Source organism: Heptranchias perlo, chromosome 35, assembly GCF_035084215.1.
Source record: "Heptranchias perlo isolate sHepPer1 chromosome 35, sHepPer1.hap1, whole genome shotgun sequence".
Taxonomy (NCBI): Eukaryota; Metazoa; Chordata; class Chondrichthyes; order Hexanchiformes; family Hexanchidae; genus Heptranchias; species Heptranchias perlo.
Window position 1 is genome coordinate 6693320 of NC_090359.1, and position 15159 is coordinate 6708478.

General features: G+C 48.1%; 1 non-coding gene across 1 annotated transcript; it reads right to left on the reverse strand.

The window, feature by feature from the left end:
- Positions 1-4121: 4121 nt before the first annotated feature.
- Positions 4122-4193, reverse strand: trnaq-cug (transfer RNA glutamine (anticodon CUG)). The gene has a single exon. It is a non-coding gene; the product is annotated as a tRNA-Gln (tRNA).
- Between the last annotated feature and the right edge of the window lie 10966 nt (positions 4194-15159).

Consider the following 15159-nt stretch of genomic DNA (forward strand, 5'->3'; position numbering starts at 1 on the left):
CAAACTGCCACTTTGACTCGGCCCTTTCTCATCTCTTCCTTCAGCTTCCACCCTTTCCCTTCTGCTTCGTATCGATGCTCAGCCAATCACACAGCTACTAGTCAAACCTATCGCTTCCCTCGTCACTGCTTCTCTTTCAATCTGCTCAGCGCAGCTCCGATTACAGTCTTGCCGGATAATCTGTGAATAAATATTGCAAGGCACTGATGCATGAAGATTGGCGTAAAACAAAATGTAAACTTTGTGCGAGGACACGATCCAAGCAATGCCTGCATTCCAAGAGACAGTGCTTTGAATTTCTCCATGTTTGCCTGCTGAATGCAGATTGCAAAGAAACATTCAGCAAACACCATTTTTTGGTGCAGTGAAGCGCAGCGGTGCACATCAAGCAACTTTGTCTTCTGAAGATTGAGGAAAGCAAAAGACAGGCTAAGCTGATTGAACTCATAGAAAGGTTACAGCACGGAAGTGGGCCATTCGGCCCATCGTGTCCTGCCAGCTCTATGCAAAAGCAATCCAGCCAATCCCACTCCCTCGCCCTATCACCGTAGCCCTCGGCATGTTTTCCTTTAAAGTATTTTTCAGTTCCCTCTTGAAAGCCACGATTGAATCTGCCTCCACCACCACCCCTGGCATTGCATTGCATTTCCTAACCACTCACTGTGAAAAAAAGGTTTTTCCTCAAGTCACTTTTGTTTCTTTTGCCAGTCACCTTAAATCTATGCCCTCTGGTTCTTTACGTTTCCGCCAATAAGAACAGTTTGTCTCCATCTATACTGTCAATACCCCTCATGATTTTAAATACCTCCAACAAATCTCCTCTCAATCTTCTCTGTTTCAAAAAGAACAACCCCAGCTTCTCCAGTCTGTCCACGTCACTGAAGTCCCTCATCCCTGGAATCATTCTCGTTCGTCTTTTCTGCACCCTCTCTGAGGCCTTCACATTTTTCCGAAAGTGCGGTGCCCAGATGTGGACACAATATTCCAGTTGTGGTCGAACTAATGTTTTATAAAGATTCATCATGAATTCCGTGCTTTCGTACTCTATACCTCTATTTATAAAGCCGAGGATCCCGTATGCTTTTTTGAACCGCTTTCTCAACATGCCTCGCTACATTCAACGATTTGTGCACATATACCCCCAGATCTCTCTGTTCCTGTCCCCCTTTTCGAATTGAGCCCTCTAATTTATATTGCTTCTCCTCTTTCTTCCTCCCGAGATGTATCACCTTGCATTTTTCAACGTCAAATTACTATATCCTCTTGAAGTCTATCACTATCCTCCTCACTGTTCACTGTACTTCCGAGGTTTGTGTCATCTGCAAATTTGGAAATTGTGCCCTGTACACCCAAGTCCAAGTCATTAATAAATATCAAAAAGGGCAGTGGTGCGAGCACCGACCTGTGGGGAACATGACTGTACACCTCCCTCCAATCCGAAAAACAACTGTTCATCACTCCTCTCTGGTTCCTGTTACCGAGGCAATTTTCTCTCCATGTTGCTACTGCTCCTTTTATTATATGGGTATCAATCTTGATGACAAGGCTATTGTAAGGCACTGTATCAATCGCCTTTTGAAAGTTTATATACACCACATCAATCGCATTGCCGTCATCAACCCTCTCCGTTACCTCATCAAAAACGCTATCATAGAATCATAGAATCATAGAAGTTACAACATGGAAACAGGCCCTTCGGCCCAACATGTCCATGTCGCCCAGTTTATACCACTAAGCTAGTCCCAATTGCCTGCACTTGGGCCATATCCCTCTATACCCATCTTACCCACGGAACTGTCCAAATGCTTTTTAAAAGACAAAATTTTACCCGCCTCTAGTACTGCCTCTGGCAGCTCGTTCCAGACACTCACCACCCTTTGAGTGAAAAAAATTGCTCCTCTGGACCCTTTTTTATCTCTACCCTCTCACCTTAAATCTGTGCCCCCTCGTTATAGACTCCCCTACCTTTGGGAAAAGATTTTGACTATCGACCTTATCTATGCCCCTCATTATTTTATAGACTTCTATAAGATCACCCCTTAACCTCCTACTCTCCAGGGAAAAAAGTCCCAGTCTGTCTAACCTCTCCCTGTAAGTCAAACCATCAAGTCCCGATAGCATCCTAGTAAATCTTTTCTGCACTCTTTCTAGTTTAATAATATCCTTTCTATAATAGGGTATCCAGAACTGTACACAGTACTCCAAGTGTGGCCTCACCAATGCCCTGTACAACTTCAACAAGACATCCCAACTCCTGCATTCAATGTTCTGACCAATGAAACCAAGCATGCTGAATGCCTTCTTCACCACCCTATCCACCTGTGACTCCACTTTCAAGGAGCTATGAATCTGTACTCCCAGATCTCTTTGTTCTATAACTCTCCCCAACGCCCTACCATTAACGGAGTAGGTCCTGGCCCGATTCGATCTACCAAAATGCATCACCTCACATTTATCTAAATTAAACTCCATCTGCCATTCATCGGCCCACTGGCCCAATTTATCAAGATCCCGTTGCAATCCTAGATAACCTTCTTCAGTGTCCACAATGCCACCAATCTTGGTGTCATCTGCAAACTTACTAACCATGCCTCCTAAATTCTCATCCAAATCATTAATATCAATAACAAATAACAGCGGACCCAGCACCGATCCCTGAGGCACACCGCTGGACACTGGCATCCAGTTTGAAAAACAACCCTCTACAACCACCCTCTGTCTTCTGTCGTCAAGCCAATGTTGTATCCAATTGGCTACCTCACCTTGGATCCCATGAGATTTAACCTTATGTAACAACCTACCATGCGGTACCTTGTCAAATGCTTTGCTGAAGTCCATGTAGACCACGTCCACTGCACAGCCCTCATCTATCTTCTTGGTTACCCCTTCAAAAAACTCAATCAAATTCGTGAGACATGATTTTCCTCTCACAAAACCATGCTGACTGTTCCTAATTAGTCCCTGCCTCTCCAAATGCCTGTAGATCCTGTCCCTCAGAATACCCTCTAACAACTTACCCACTACAGATGTCAGGCTCACTGGTCTGTAGTTCCCAGGCTTTTCCCTGCCGCCCTTCTTAAACAAAGGCACAACATTTGCTACCCTCCAATCTTCAGGCACCTCACGTGTAGCGGTGGATGATTCAAATATCTCTGCTAGGGGACCCGCAATTTCCTCCCTAACCTCCCATAACGTCCTGGGATACATTCCATCAGGTCCCGGAGATTTATCTACCTTGATGCGCGTTAAGACTTCCAGCACCTCCCTCTCTGTAATATGTACACTCCTCAAGACATCACTATTTATTTCCCCAAGTTCCCTAACATCCATGCCTTTCTCAACCGTAAATACCGATGTGAAATATTCATTCAGGATCTCACCCATCTCTTGTGGTTCCGCACATAGATATCAAGTTAGTTCAATACGATTTGCCTTTAACAAAAGGCCAAATTTTAACTAGGAGCTCGAGCCTCATTGATTGAGGCTGCGAACGACCCACGAACAGGGATGGGATTCCAGGTGCCTTTTATTTGTTTCCCCAAAAGATACAAACGAATGGCACATAAGTTGAGGTTCCACCGAGGTTTGAATTCGGATCGCTGGAAACCAAGTACAGAATGCTTACCATTTCACGATGGAAACCAACTGACAACTTCAGCTGGGACCCACCAGTCAAAGATACTTGACTCTTTTCGAAGCACTGCCAGAATGCCATATCACTGACACCTCGAGGCTACCGACAAACCTCTCCCATCATCAAAACTGCAACTTCTTGCAAAGAAAATGTAACCATTGCCCGAGGACATGATCCAAGCAATGCCTGCCTTTCAAGAAACAAAGCTTTGAATTTCTACATGCTTGACTGCTGAATGCAGATTACAAAGAAAAGTTCAGCAAACACCATTCTTTGATGCAGTGAAACTCAGCATTGAACAAAATACAACTTTCACTTCTGCTAATTTGGGAAAGCAAATGTCCGGTTGAGTTTATGAACTGAAACTGATAGAAGCAACTGGAATCTCATTGATTGAGGCAGCAACTTCCCACCAGCAGGGAGTGGATTCCAGCTGCATTTTGTTTTTTCGACCTGCAGTTGCAAATGAATGGGACAAAAACAAATCAGGTTCCACCGAGATTCGAACTCGGATCGCTAGATTCAGAGTCTAGAGTGCTCACCATTACACCATGGAACCCATTGATTAATAAAAGCCGCACCCTTCATCCAAAGACATTTGCCTCTTTTTTCAGCACGGCCATATCGCTGCAACACTGACTTCTTGAGGCTGTTGCCAACCCTCTCCCATCAGCAAAGCTGCAAGAACTGGACAATTCCAAACTGCCACTTTGACTCGGCCCTTTCTCATCTCTTCCTTCAGCTTCCACCCTTTTCCTTCTGCTTTGTATCGATGCTCAGCCAATCGCACAGCTCCTAGTCAAACCGATCGCTTCCCTCGTCACTGCTTCTGTTTCATTCTGCTCAGCGCAGCTCCTATTTCAGTCTTGCCGGATAATCTGTGAATAAATATTGCAAGGCACTGATGCATGAAGATTGGCGTAAAACAAAATGTAAACTTTGTGCGAGGACACGGTCCAAGCATTGCATGCCTTTCAAGAAACAATGTTTTGAATTTCTGCATGCTTGACTGCTGAATTCAGATTGCAAAGAAAAGTTCAGCAAACACCGTTATTTGGTGCATTAAACAAAAAGCTAATTTCTCTTCTGCTGATTTGGGAAGCAAAAGTCCGGTTGAGCTTCTGAACTGAAACCGATAGAAGCAATTGGAACCTCTTTGATTGAGGCAGCAAATTCCCACCAGCAGGGAATGGATTCCAGCGGCATTTTATTTTTTCACCCTGCATTTGCAAACATATGGGCAAAAATATATCATGTCCCACCGAAATTCGAACTCCGAACACTAGCTTTAGAGTCTGTAGCGCGCACTATTACACCAGGGAACTCATTCATTGTCGATAGGCTTGATGTGGAGAATCCGGTGATGGACTGGGGATGACAAATGTAAGGAATCTGACAACACCAGATTATCGTTCAACAGTTTTGTTTCAAAATCACAAGTTTTCGGAAGCTTTCTCCTTGGTCAGGTGAAGTGTGGGATTCCTTGAACGTTACTGCCTTTATCGTCAGAGAACAATGCCTGATGATTACAGATAATCTTTCCAACCGCCCGTTGTCAATATGACGCTCGACTCGTCGATCGACAGTTCCGACGGGCCACAGCGAAAAATCGCATCGACCTCCTCAGAAGCCGAACACGGGACGCAACCAACAGAGTACACTTCTTCGTCCAATACTTCCCCGGAGCGGAGAAACTACGCCATGTTCTCCGCAGCCTTCAACATGTCATCGATGACGACGAACACCTCGCTAAGGCCATCCCCACACCTCCACTACTCGCCTTCAAACAGCCACCCAACCTCAAACAGACCATCGTTCGCAGCAGATTACCCAGCTTTCAGGAGAACAGCGTTCACGACACCACACAACACTGCCACGGCAAACTCTGCAAGACATGCCAGATCATCGACACAGACAGCACCATCACACGAGAGGACACCACCCACCAGGTACATGGTTCATACTCCTATGACTCGTCCAACGTTGCCGACCTCATACGTTGCAGGAAAGGATGCCCCAGAGCATGGTACATTGGCGAGACCATGCAGACACTGTGAAAACGGATGAACGGACACCACGCAACAATCGCCAGGCAGGAGTGTTCCCTCCCAGTCGGGGAACACTTCAGCAGTCAAGGACATTCAGCTTCCGACCTTCGGGTAAGAGTTCTCCAAGGCGGCCTTCGAGACACACGACAACGCAAAATCGTCCAGCAGAAATTGTTAGCCAAGTTCCGCACGCATGAGGACAGCCACAACCGGGATCTTGGGTTCATGTCACGCTGCACTTAACCCCACCAGCGAAAAAAAGTTATCTGTTTTTAATACAACGGGTCATTCTCTCTCTTTATTTCCTTTCGGATGCTTGTATCTCTGTCTGTCTTTTGTTCTGGCCGTTTGTATATTCGGTGGTCCTTTCGGTAATGTCTCTCTGTCTGAACACTTTGATTGCCTTGACAACGGGCAGTTGGAAAGATTATCTGTAATCACCAGGCATTGTTCGCTGACTTTCAATGAGGTAGCGTTCAAGGAATCCCACACTTCACCTGACGAAGGAGAAAGCCTCCGAATGCTTGTGATTTTCAAATAAAACTGTTGGACTATATCATGGTGTTGTAAGATTCCTTACATTAATGAAAGCCGCTGCCTCCATCCAAAGACATTTGGCTCTTTTCTCAGCACGGCCATGTCGCTGCATCACTGACTTCTCCAGGCACTTGCCAAACCTCTCCCATCAGCAAAACTGCAAGAACTGGACAATTCCAAACTGCCACTTTGACTCGGCCCTTCCTCATCTATACCTTCAGCTTCCACTATTTCCCTTCTGCTAAGTATCGATGCTCAGCCAATCACACAGCCGCAAGTCAAACCTATCGCTTCCCTCATCGCTGCTTCTGTTTCACTCTGCTCAGCGCATCTCCAATGAATGTCTTGACGGATAATCTGTGAATAAATATTGCTGGGCACTGATGCTTGAAGATTGGCGTAAAACAAAATGTAAACTTTGCCCGAGGTCACGATCCAAACAATGCCTGCATTTCAAGAGACAGTGCTTTGAATTTCTAAAGCCATGTGGGCCTCTTAAAAACTGACAATGGGGATATTGTAAATTAAAATAAGGAAATGGCGGGCATGTTAAATAATTACTTTGCATCACTGTTTACAGTAGAGGAAGAGTATAGCATTGCTGGACACCCCGAGGAAACTAGGTTTGAATCAGTGACGGGGACTCACCAAAATTAACGTTCGCAAATTAGCAGTAATGAAGAAAATAATGGCACTAAAGAGTGACAGATCGAGCGACCAGATGGTTTCCATACCAGAACTTTAAAGGAAGTAGGTGACATCATTGCAGAGGCCCTAACTGTAATCTCCTAAGGTTCACCTGATTCCCGTTGTTGGACTCGAATTTTTGGAGCAAAACCAGACGGAGACGGAACAGCTGACAAATTTAAAGTTTATTAGAAAGCTTTGTGCACAAAGGGAGAGTGGGAAGCTTCCTCAAGCTCGCACCTAACTGTCAAAGGACAATCAGCACTACAAGCATGTTTATACCTTTGAACAAGCAACACCCACTTGCTGTGAAAGGTGGGGGTAAATATTTATGTAACTACAGTGGGTTTCATTGGGTGGTATAGTCTGCCACTCACTTGTCAGGGGCTACGTTGTGTCGTCCCGTGACATTAAACATCTCACATTCCTGAGGAGGACCCTTATCAGTAAACTCATAAGTCCCAGACATTGAGACTACACTGGGGGTCTTCACAAGTCCTGATCAGCTCATCCCTTACTCCCTTTTGTGCTGGGGTGACCTTGGAGATCTCCACCGCTCCTCCCTTAACCATCCGAAGTAAGCTGGTTTGGATAAACAATGTCAGCATCGGTCTTGGGTAAACATCCCTTAATGTATTCTGGAGATAAGCGAGGTGGTAGCCATAAATCCAACAAACCTGCCTTTGTCAGCTTTTGCACTGTGAGTTGCGAACTGCTCCCATAATGGTCAAGTATCCCATCCTGCTTTGCTGCCACCTAAATGCTACATATGCGATTTAACGACTTATGTATGTGAGGATCGGAGTGGTTAGTCATTCTTTAAAATATATGTGTATGTATATCAGGTTAGGTAAGGGGAGGCTGGAGGTTTTGGATTTCTCTTCACAAGCCTATTTTTCCAGTCCAACAGTCCCCCCTTCCAACCCTCGAAAAACACCTTTACAGTGGGTTTGGAACTTGAATTATTCAGGGAAAAGCAAGAGCGCAAGTGACTGAGGTTTTGCATAATAATCAACCTAATTTACTGCCCCTCTCCCCTCCCCAGCCCACTGGCTATTCCAGGGGGATCCTCTATTGGTCACATATGATCCGGCATGAGTCCTGTCGAGGCGGCCGCCCGTCGAGGCACCGGGTATGCATCAAAAGAGGGTAATTAGTCATTTACATTAAAACCATTCCCGATTCAATCTCCTCTGCTCTCGTCACCCTCACACTTGATTTTTCCCACAAGCGGCTGAAATCGTCTGAAACACGGGTGGTGGAGGGGGCGCATGCGCCAACTGTTTTAACCACCTGTCCAGCCAGATGTTTTGCCGCAGCCTGCTTACATTTCTTACATGCCATACATAGCAGGATAGAGACCAGTATTAACTGCACTATGACCAAAACATGGGAAATTAGTCGGATCCATTGGTGAATCTGTACGTTTCGTCCCCAGTCCCACAAGTCACCCCACCACGTGGTCACCTTGATCGCGTCGATGTCTTTCCTCAACTCCTTGCTCCGCTGTTGCATGGTGTCATACATCTGCTGGGAATGTTGAACCTTCTCTCGTAACTGTCTCAGGTGTTCGGGCAATGGAGGCATTGGATATCCAAACGTGTTGATGCAGTTCCATACGTCGTTCCTCATGTCTTCAGACACTTGAAGAAAGGTCGTGTTGTGCTGGTGTATGTCCACTCGCTCCTCATCTCCAATTCGTGCTGGAATTTCCGGGGTGAAGCCAAACTCTGGACTGGGGATGGCACACCTTAAGTTGGCATACTCGAACGAGCTTAAATGAGTCGTCACACAATATTTGCCTTTTCCGGCGTCAGCCACTTGAGTGAGTTTTTTATCCAATGCCTCCATGGTGCAGTTAATTTCCAGGTCAGTGTTGTTAAATTCGCTTTGGGCTTGCGGGCTTTGGCTGATCGTATGTGGACAGACTATGATGGCATGTCGAGTGACACATCCTTCCAATTTGGTTCCCACCAAATTTTCGTTTATCAACACTGCATAAGTTAACACATTGTGATGAGATATATGAATGCGGTCTTTTATTCCACTAATATTCTGCACCGGAAACACCTCTCGCCCCCGAGTCTCCGGGATCAGGACCGGGATGACAAGAACCAGGCCCAGGAGCCCTCCCCCTTCCGATTTACACTCCACTTGGGTGGGGTATACCCTTATCATGGCCCGAATTTGACAGGTAGTCATATTAAGGTTAGTCAAAAGGCGTTCGGGTGCACCCTTTCCAGCATGCCCGCGGGCCAATGTCCACTTCAACTTTTGGTTGGTGATGCACAAGGGAACCTCCCCACCCTATATCTGTTGGAGGTTCTCTTGAGTGTGATCAACCACCCAGTTACCATAGGTGCAGCAAGCATCGTTTGCCGCTGCCTGCTGGAAGGTGTTATTTTCTTCTTTCACTGTTTTATTTATTGTCTGGGCGTGTGTTTCTAACGCGGTAGCTATATCCTGGAGGTATATGGTTAAAATCTCATTTTCCTTTGACTCCCGATACCTGTCGCTATTTTGTTGTCCGAGAATTGCTTTCAGTTGCGAGCTGAGACTGCGCATCTTCTGATCTACGGTGACCAGGTCGATAGTGTTAACAACTGACGCACCCGTATTAAAGATTGTGGCTGCGTCATTTAGCAAATCCCTCCCCCGTCGCCACACTCGCCTGCTCTTTTTGTTCCTTCCGCCACCACTGCGGACCGCACCTTGTCTCAGCACCTGTGTTATGAGGCGTTGATACATTTGTTGGGTCTTTACCGAACAACATGCGGGTAGGGCGGCGACGGTCAGGTTCAGGACGACTGAAACCAATTCATGTTGTATGTTGTCAAACAACACGTTTTCGGTCAAAGTGAATCCCAGTCTGCTGGCGGGCCCCTCTTCCATAGCCGGACAGATCAATGGATCGAATGCCGGGGTGACAGCAATAGGTTGGGCCGGATCATGACCCCAATAACAGTGAATTATCGGTGGGGTAGGACCGTTAGGCCCCTCTCTCGCTCCGTATTGGAAACACTCAACCCTAGTACGGTTACATGAGTGAGGCCAAATCCCTTTGTTGATGTGGCAGCACATGGCCCTCCGCTCCCCGGTATCGTAACTAATACATATCCTCCCCCCCTCGATTATCATCCATATAGCACGTGTGTGTGCCAAACTCGTCCCTACACCATTCTGACTCCGAGTCAGCAGCTGCCTGCCTTTAAAGCAGCAGTTCCAACAATCCTATAATCCTTGAAACAGACCAATTCATCATGTCAAAGTCGCTCCAATCCCAGGTTCAGGAACCAGTGCTGGGCCGGGGTAGGCGAAGAGGGATCCGATAAACCTGGGAAAAAGGGGAAAGAAAGAGAGAGGAGGAGAAGGAGAAGGGAAAAAGAAAATAAAAAGAATGATTTGAGCGCAAAATTTTAGGGGTGTGTCCTGGGACGAGGTGGGGTTATATTCCAGCCGGGTAGCCAATAGCACGGAGCGTTGGAGAGTCGACATGTCCGGTAGCGGAGACAGGACTGGGACGGGCCCGTGCACCTGAAAGGAAGAGAGAGAGAGATACATAACATCCTAAACAATTGACTCGATCTTCTGAACTTGGTCCTGGAAAAACAAAAGAGCTGATTCGCATTATTCTTAACGATTTATCACGCATCTGTTAACACCTCCACACATCATGTTCCAATCCAGTCCGATCCGTTCATGCTGCAGCAATCCGCTTGAGGAGGGAGACGCTGACCTCTCGAGAGATAGTGCACCGAGCAAAGGTTTTCTTTTAGGGATCAGGGGAACTCCCTTCCCCGGGTGCCGTCACCGGCTTAGTTTGGCTCCAGTGTCTCCACCTTACATCCAATTTCACTTGCAAACTCACCGAGGTTCCCGTACTGAGGAGGACCTGGTACGGCCCATCCCATCGTGGCTCAAAAGTACCTCCAACCGGTCGCTGAACCATCACCCATTGGCCCACACAGTGGGGTGCTTTCCAAACCCCTTCCAATTTATTCGCATCCTGTGCCTCCTGTAAACGCTGAACCCGGAAATAATTAGCCTGGTTGGTCTCACTGAGCTGACGCAGGTATGTCAGGAGGGTGTTTTGGAACTGGGAGGTGTCCCCTGTGCCCTGTGGGGGTGTGTCTTGGGGTAACACCATGGTCCGTCCAGTCATTTGTTCGAACGGCGTAAAGCCGGTGCTTTTGGCTGGCGTGGCCCGTAATCCCCAAAGATTAGCGGGGAGGACGGTGTTCCACCCTTTACCGGTCTGCAGGATGGCTTTAGTGATGGATTGTTTTGGCGTGCGGTTCATTCGCTCTACCAATCCAGACGATTGAGGATGGTAGGGGATATGGAACTGCTGTCGGACCCCCAAAAGAGCCAAAGTCTGTTTCATTGTCTTGCCGGTCAAATGAGTTCCCTGATCCGAATCTATCTGGTAGGGCACTCCCCAGCGAAGAATGACCTCCATGGCTAGGATTTTTGCTGCTGCTTCGGACTTATTCCTCCTGGTCGGGAAAGCCTCCACCCAGCGAGTGAAAAGGTCGATGATGACAAAAGCATGGCTATACCGGCCACTGGGAGGGAGGGGACCAGTGAAAACCATCTGTAAATGTGTCCATGGTCCCCTGGGACATCGGGCGTGTCCCATACGTTATCGTACGGGACCCCCAATTCCGGTTTGGATGCAGGGCAAACATAAGACACCGTGCTCGTGGATTTCCGTGGCCATGCTGGGCCACCACCAGGTGTTTGCTATGAGGCAGTATAATTTGTACCCTCCCAGGTGTGCGGGTTCATGGTAAGGTTGTATCAGGGCTCGTCTAAACGCTGTCGGGACAATATACTGGGTCTCATGGCGCCAAAACCCTTGGGTGTTTAAATGATCTGAGGGTGAAGGGCTTCCGATTAGAATGTCGTCTACATACTGGAGACAGACGGAGGTTTGCATGCCGGCATCCACCATTGCCGGTTGGAGAGCCTTTTCCAGACTCTCATGAAAAATAGTGTGGAAATTGTGGAATCCCTGGGGCAGCCGGGTCCAGGTATATTGAGTGGACCGCACAGTGAAGGCAAAACGTTCCCGCGACCCAGCGTCCAGAGGACAGGTCCAGAACCCGTTTTGGATGTCCAGTGCCGTAAATATGGACGGGTCTGGGTGGAGGCCGTTTAAAATGGTAGCGGGTTTTCCGACCAGAGCGTGGAGTTTGTCTGTGACTTTGTTCAGGGCCGTATAATCTGTGGTCAGCCTCCAGGACCCATCTGGCTTTTGCACAGGCCATACCGGGAATTGGTCCGGGAACGGGTTTCAATCACTATCCCGGTTTCCAACAAATCTACCACTATTGACTCAGCGGCACGTTGGGCGTCCAGCCGAAGGGGATACTGCCGGTGAGCCTCGTGGTAGGGTCCGTGGAACCTGACAGCGTCCACCTGTGCCCTACCGCAATCGAGCTTGTGGGTAGCCCATGCGAGAGGCTAAGCTGCGCTAACTTTTCCCCATCGCTCTTCCTCCGCCCAAGCACGCTCAATCGGTCGGAGGACCTGTACTCTACACTGTCGAGTATAATCTGCTGAAAAGGGAAATCTCCCCCCTCCCGGCGCCCCGATCTGGTGCAAGATGTCCATTCCCATAATCAGACCCTCGTTATTGGGACGGAACCAGAGCGTGACCCACCAGTTTCGTTCTCCGGGGGATAGCTGCAGGGGGATTGGAATGCTCTGGCGAAGGATTACGCTCTCCCCACTAACCCCGCTGATATGTAGTTTTTTGCTTACGGTCGGAAAATCTGAGTCGGTTATCGACAACGAGGCTCCCGTGTCGAAAAGAGCACAATACTGCCGGCCTCCGAACACTACGTTTAGAAACGGGCGGGTGGCCCCCGGTATTCCGACAAAGGAGGCCGGGGTGTCCTATCCTTAATGAGTGGAAGATGGGTGCAGGAGAGCTCGCAGTCCCTCTAATTTACGGTCGGATAAACCCCTAAACCCCCCCTTTGGTGGTCTCTGCGACCGCTGAGTGGTCCCGCGGGGCCCCTGTCCTTCCCTTCAAGACCCCCCCCCCGCCCCACCTTTCCGTAACAGATGGTTTGGCTATGCCCCGGGAGTCCACAATTGGTGCATGGTTTCCTTTTCACGGGGCAATCTCGATATAAATGGCCTGTTTCCAGGCAATTATAGCAGGCACGATCCTCTCGGGCTACTGCTACTCGTTCTGTTTTAATTTTTGGGCTAGTGTGGTGCGGGGTCCACGGCAGGACGGATGGGGTGTGGCCCTGGCGGTGAGTGTGGATGTCTGTAAGATAGCACCGAAAAGCCGACTAGTCCATTCCTGAAGCCCTGCCTCAGTGGCCTGTGGACTGGCCCCCATCCTAAGCGCTGTTTTGTATGGTTTATCCAGTCCCCGAATTAAGCTATCTGTAAATCTTGGATCGTTGCTGTTGGCGGGGATGCCGTTGGTCTGTCCCCAATGTTCGTACCGTTCAATTACCCGGTCAATATACGCATTGGGGTCTTCCCCCGGATTTTGTCGTAGGACCGTGAATTCCGTCCAGGTACCAGTGCCATTACCCAATCCATTTTGAACCCAGGTCCTTAGACCGTCAAATGGGAAGTTTCACTCAGCCATCGTGGCTGGGACCTGCAAATCCCAAGAGGGCAACGCCTCCAAAACAGCGGAGGGGCACTTAACCTCAATTATGTCTTTTATGTCCTGTATAGACAGATTAAAATGTCGGTCTGCGCTTCGTATCTTTGCCCTTACGTCGACATTGGGATTATGTCGCTTCAGGTCGGGAATGAGAAGGATCACGCTGGATCTCTCCTTTGGTGTTAAAGGCTGAGATTCCCTCATTGTGCCCCTGCCTCCCATTTCCCCATTTGCTGCACCTGCGGGTGAGTTTGGATTTACTCGGACAGGGGCCATGGGTTTCGGCTCCCCATTTCCAGGTTGTACCGGTGCCGAAGGGCAGATAAGGTCACATTCAGGTGGGCACTCAGGCTGCGGCGTTTTGTGCTGCTGAGCCTCCATTGCCGTAACAATCCCCCCATCCTTTAAATCGTCTAACTCCTCCGTTGCTGGTACTTCCAGATCTAAAAGACTGAAAACTCGAACTTTAGCCTCTTGTGCAGGTCTCAAAAGATCCTGTAGAGGAGGCGGCCTCCCCCATTTGTCCACGATTAAAGGTCCGGTCTGATCTTCCCAACGAGCGAGCAGAACGGTACCATAATTAACTTGTTTCTCAGCCTTCTGTCCCGCCCACCACTTTATTTGATCAACGACTGGACTCGTTTCCTTCCATCCGTTCCTGATCACTTAACTTTGATATTTTAAATTAGCGTCTTGGACTCGTTTTACAACAGCAACACTGGTGGGCAGAGCCGGGACGTCCGGAGGAAGGGGTTCCCCCTCGTTATTCATGTCAATCGTTACCGAATTCCTTATGCTTTATCTTATACTTTAATTTATTTTACTCTAATCATATGCTTTAATCGGCACAAACGTATCACCTTATACTCTAATTTATGCACACTCACTGATCACGAACCTGTGGTGGTTTTCGTTCCCCACACCTAACAAATCATGGCCGTCACGTGGGACTACATCCTCTTAATTCAGGCTCAGGCGAGGTGTTTGAGATAAACCACCACTCTTGTCCGTGTCGATCACCACGTGACTCTCAAAATCCAACCTTATACTGTATCGGAATAGCGGCATAAACTTATACTCTAAGCAAACAAATACTTATACACGATATCTTATCTTCCTACAGGACTTGTCAATTCCGTCAATCCGTGGTCTCCGTGAGGAATTTTACTACGTGGATAATTTTAATACTGCGGCAAGTGCCACTGCCAATCCTGTCTCCAATGATGAGCCGAGCCCCTACCATAGGCTACCGGCCTCACCCTTGAGGGCTTTACCCAGGGGCGCCCCCTGTCTCGTGCACAGGGCTAACTTGTCTCACTGTACCACGTACCCTCCAATAGAGGATCCGTTAGCCGACCTGCAGCGCAGTATCCCACTTCTGACACCAAATATTAGACTCGAATTGTTGGAGCAAGACCAGATGGAGACGGAACTGCTGACAAAGATGAATTTTATTAGAAAGCTTTGTGCACAAATGGAGAGTGGCAAGCTTCCTCAAGCCAGCACCAAAACTCTCAAAGGAACATCAGCACTACAAACATGTTTATACCTTTCAATAGGCAACACCCACCTGCTGTGAAAGGTTAGGGTACATGTTTACGTAACTACAGTGGGTG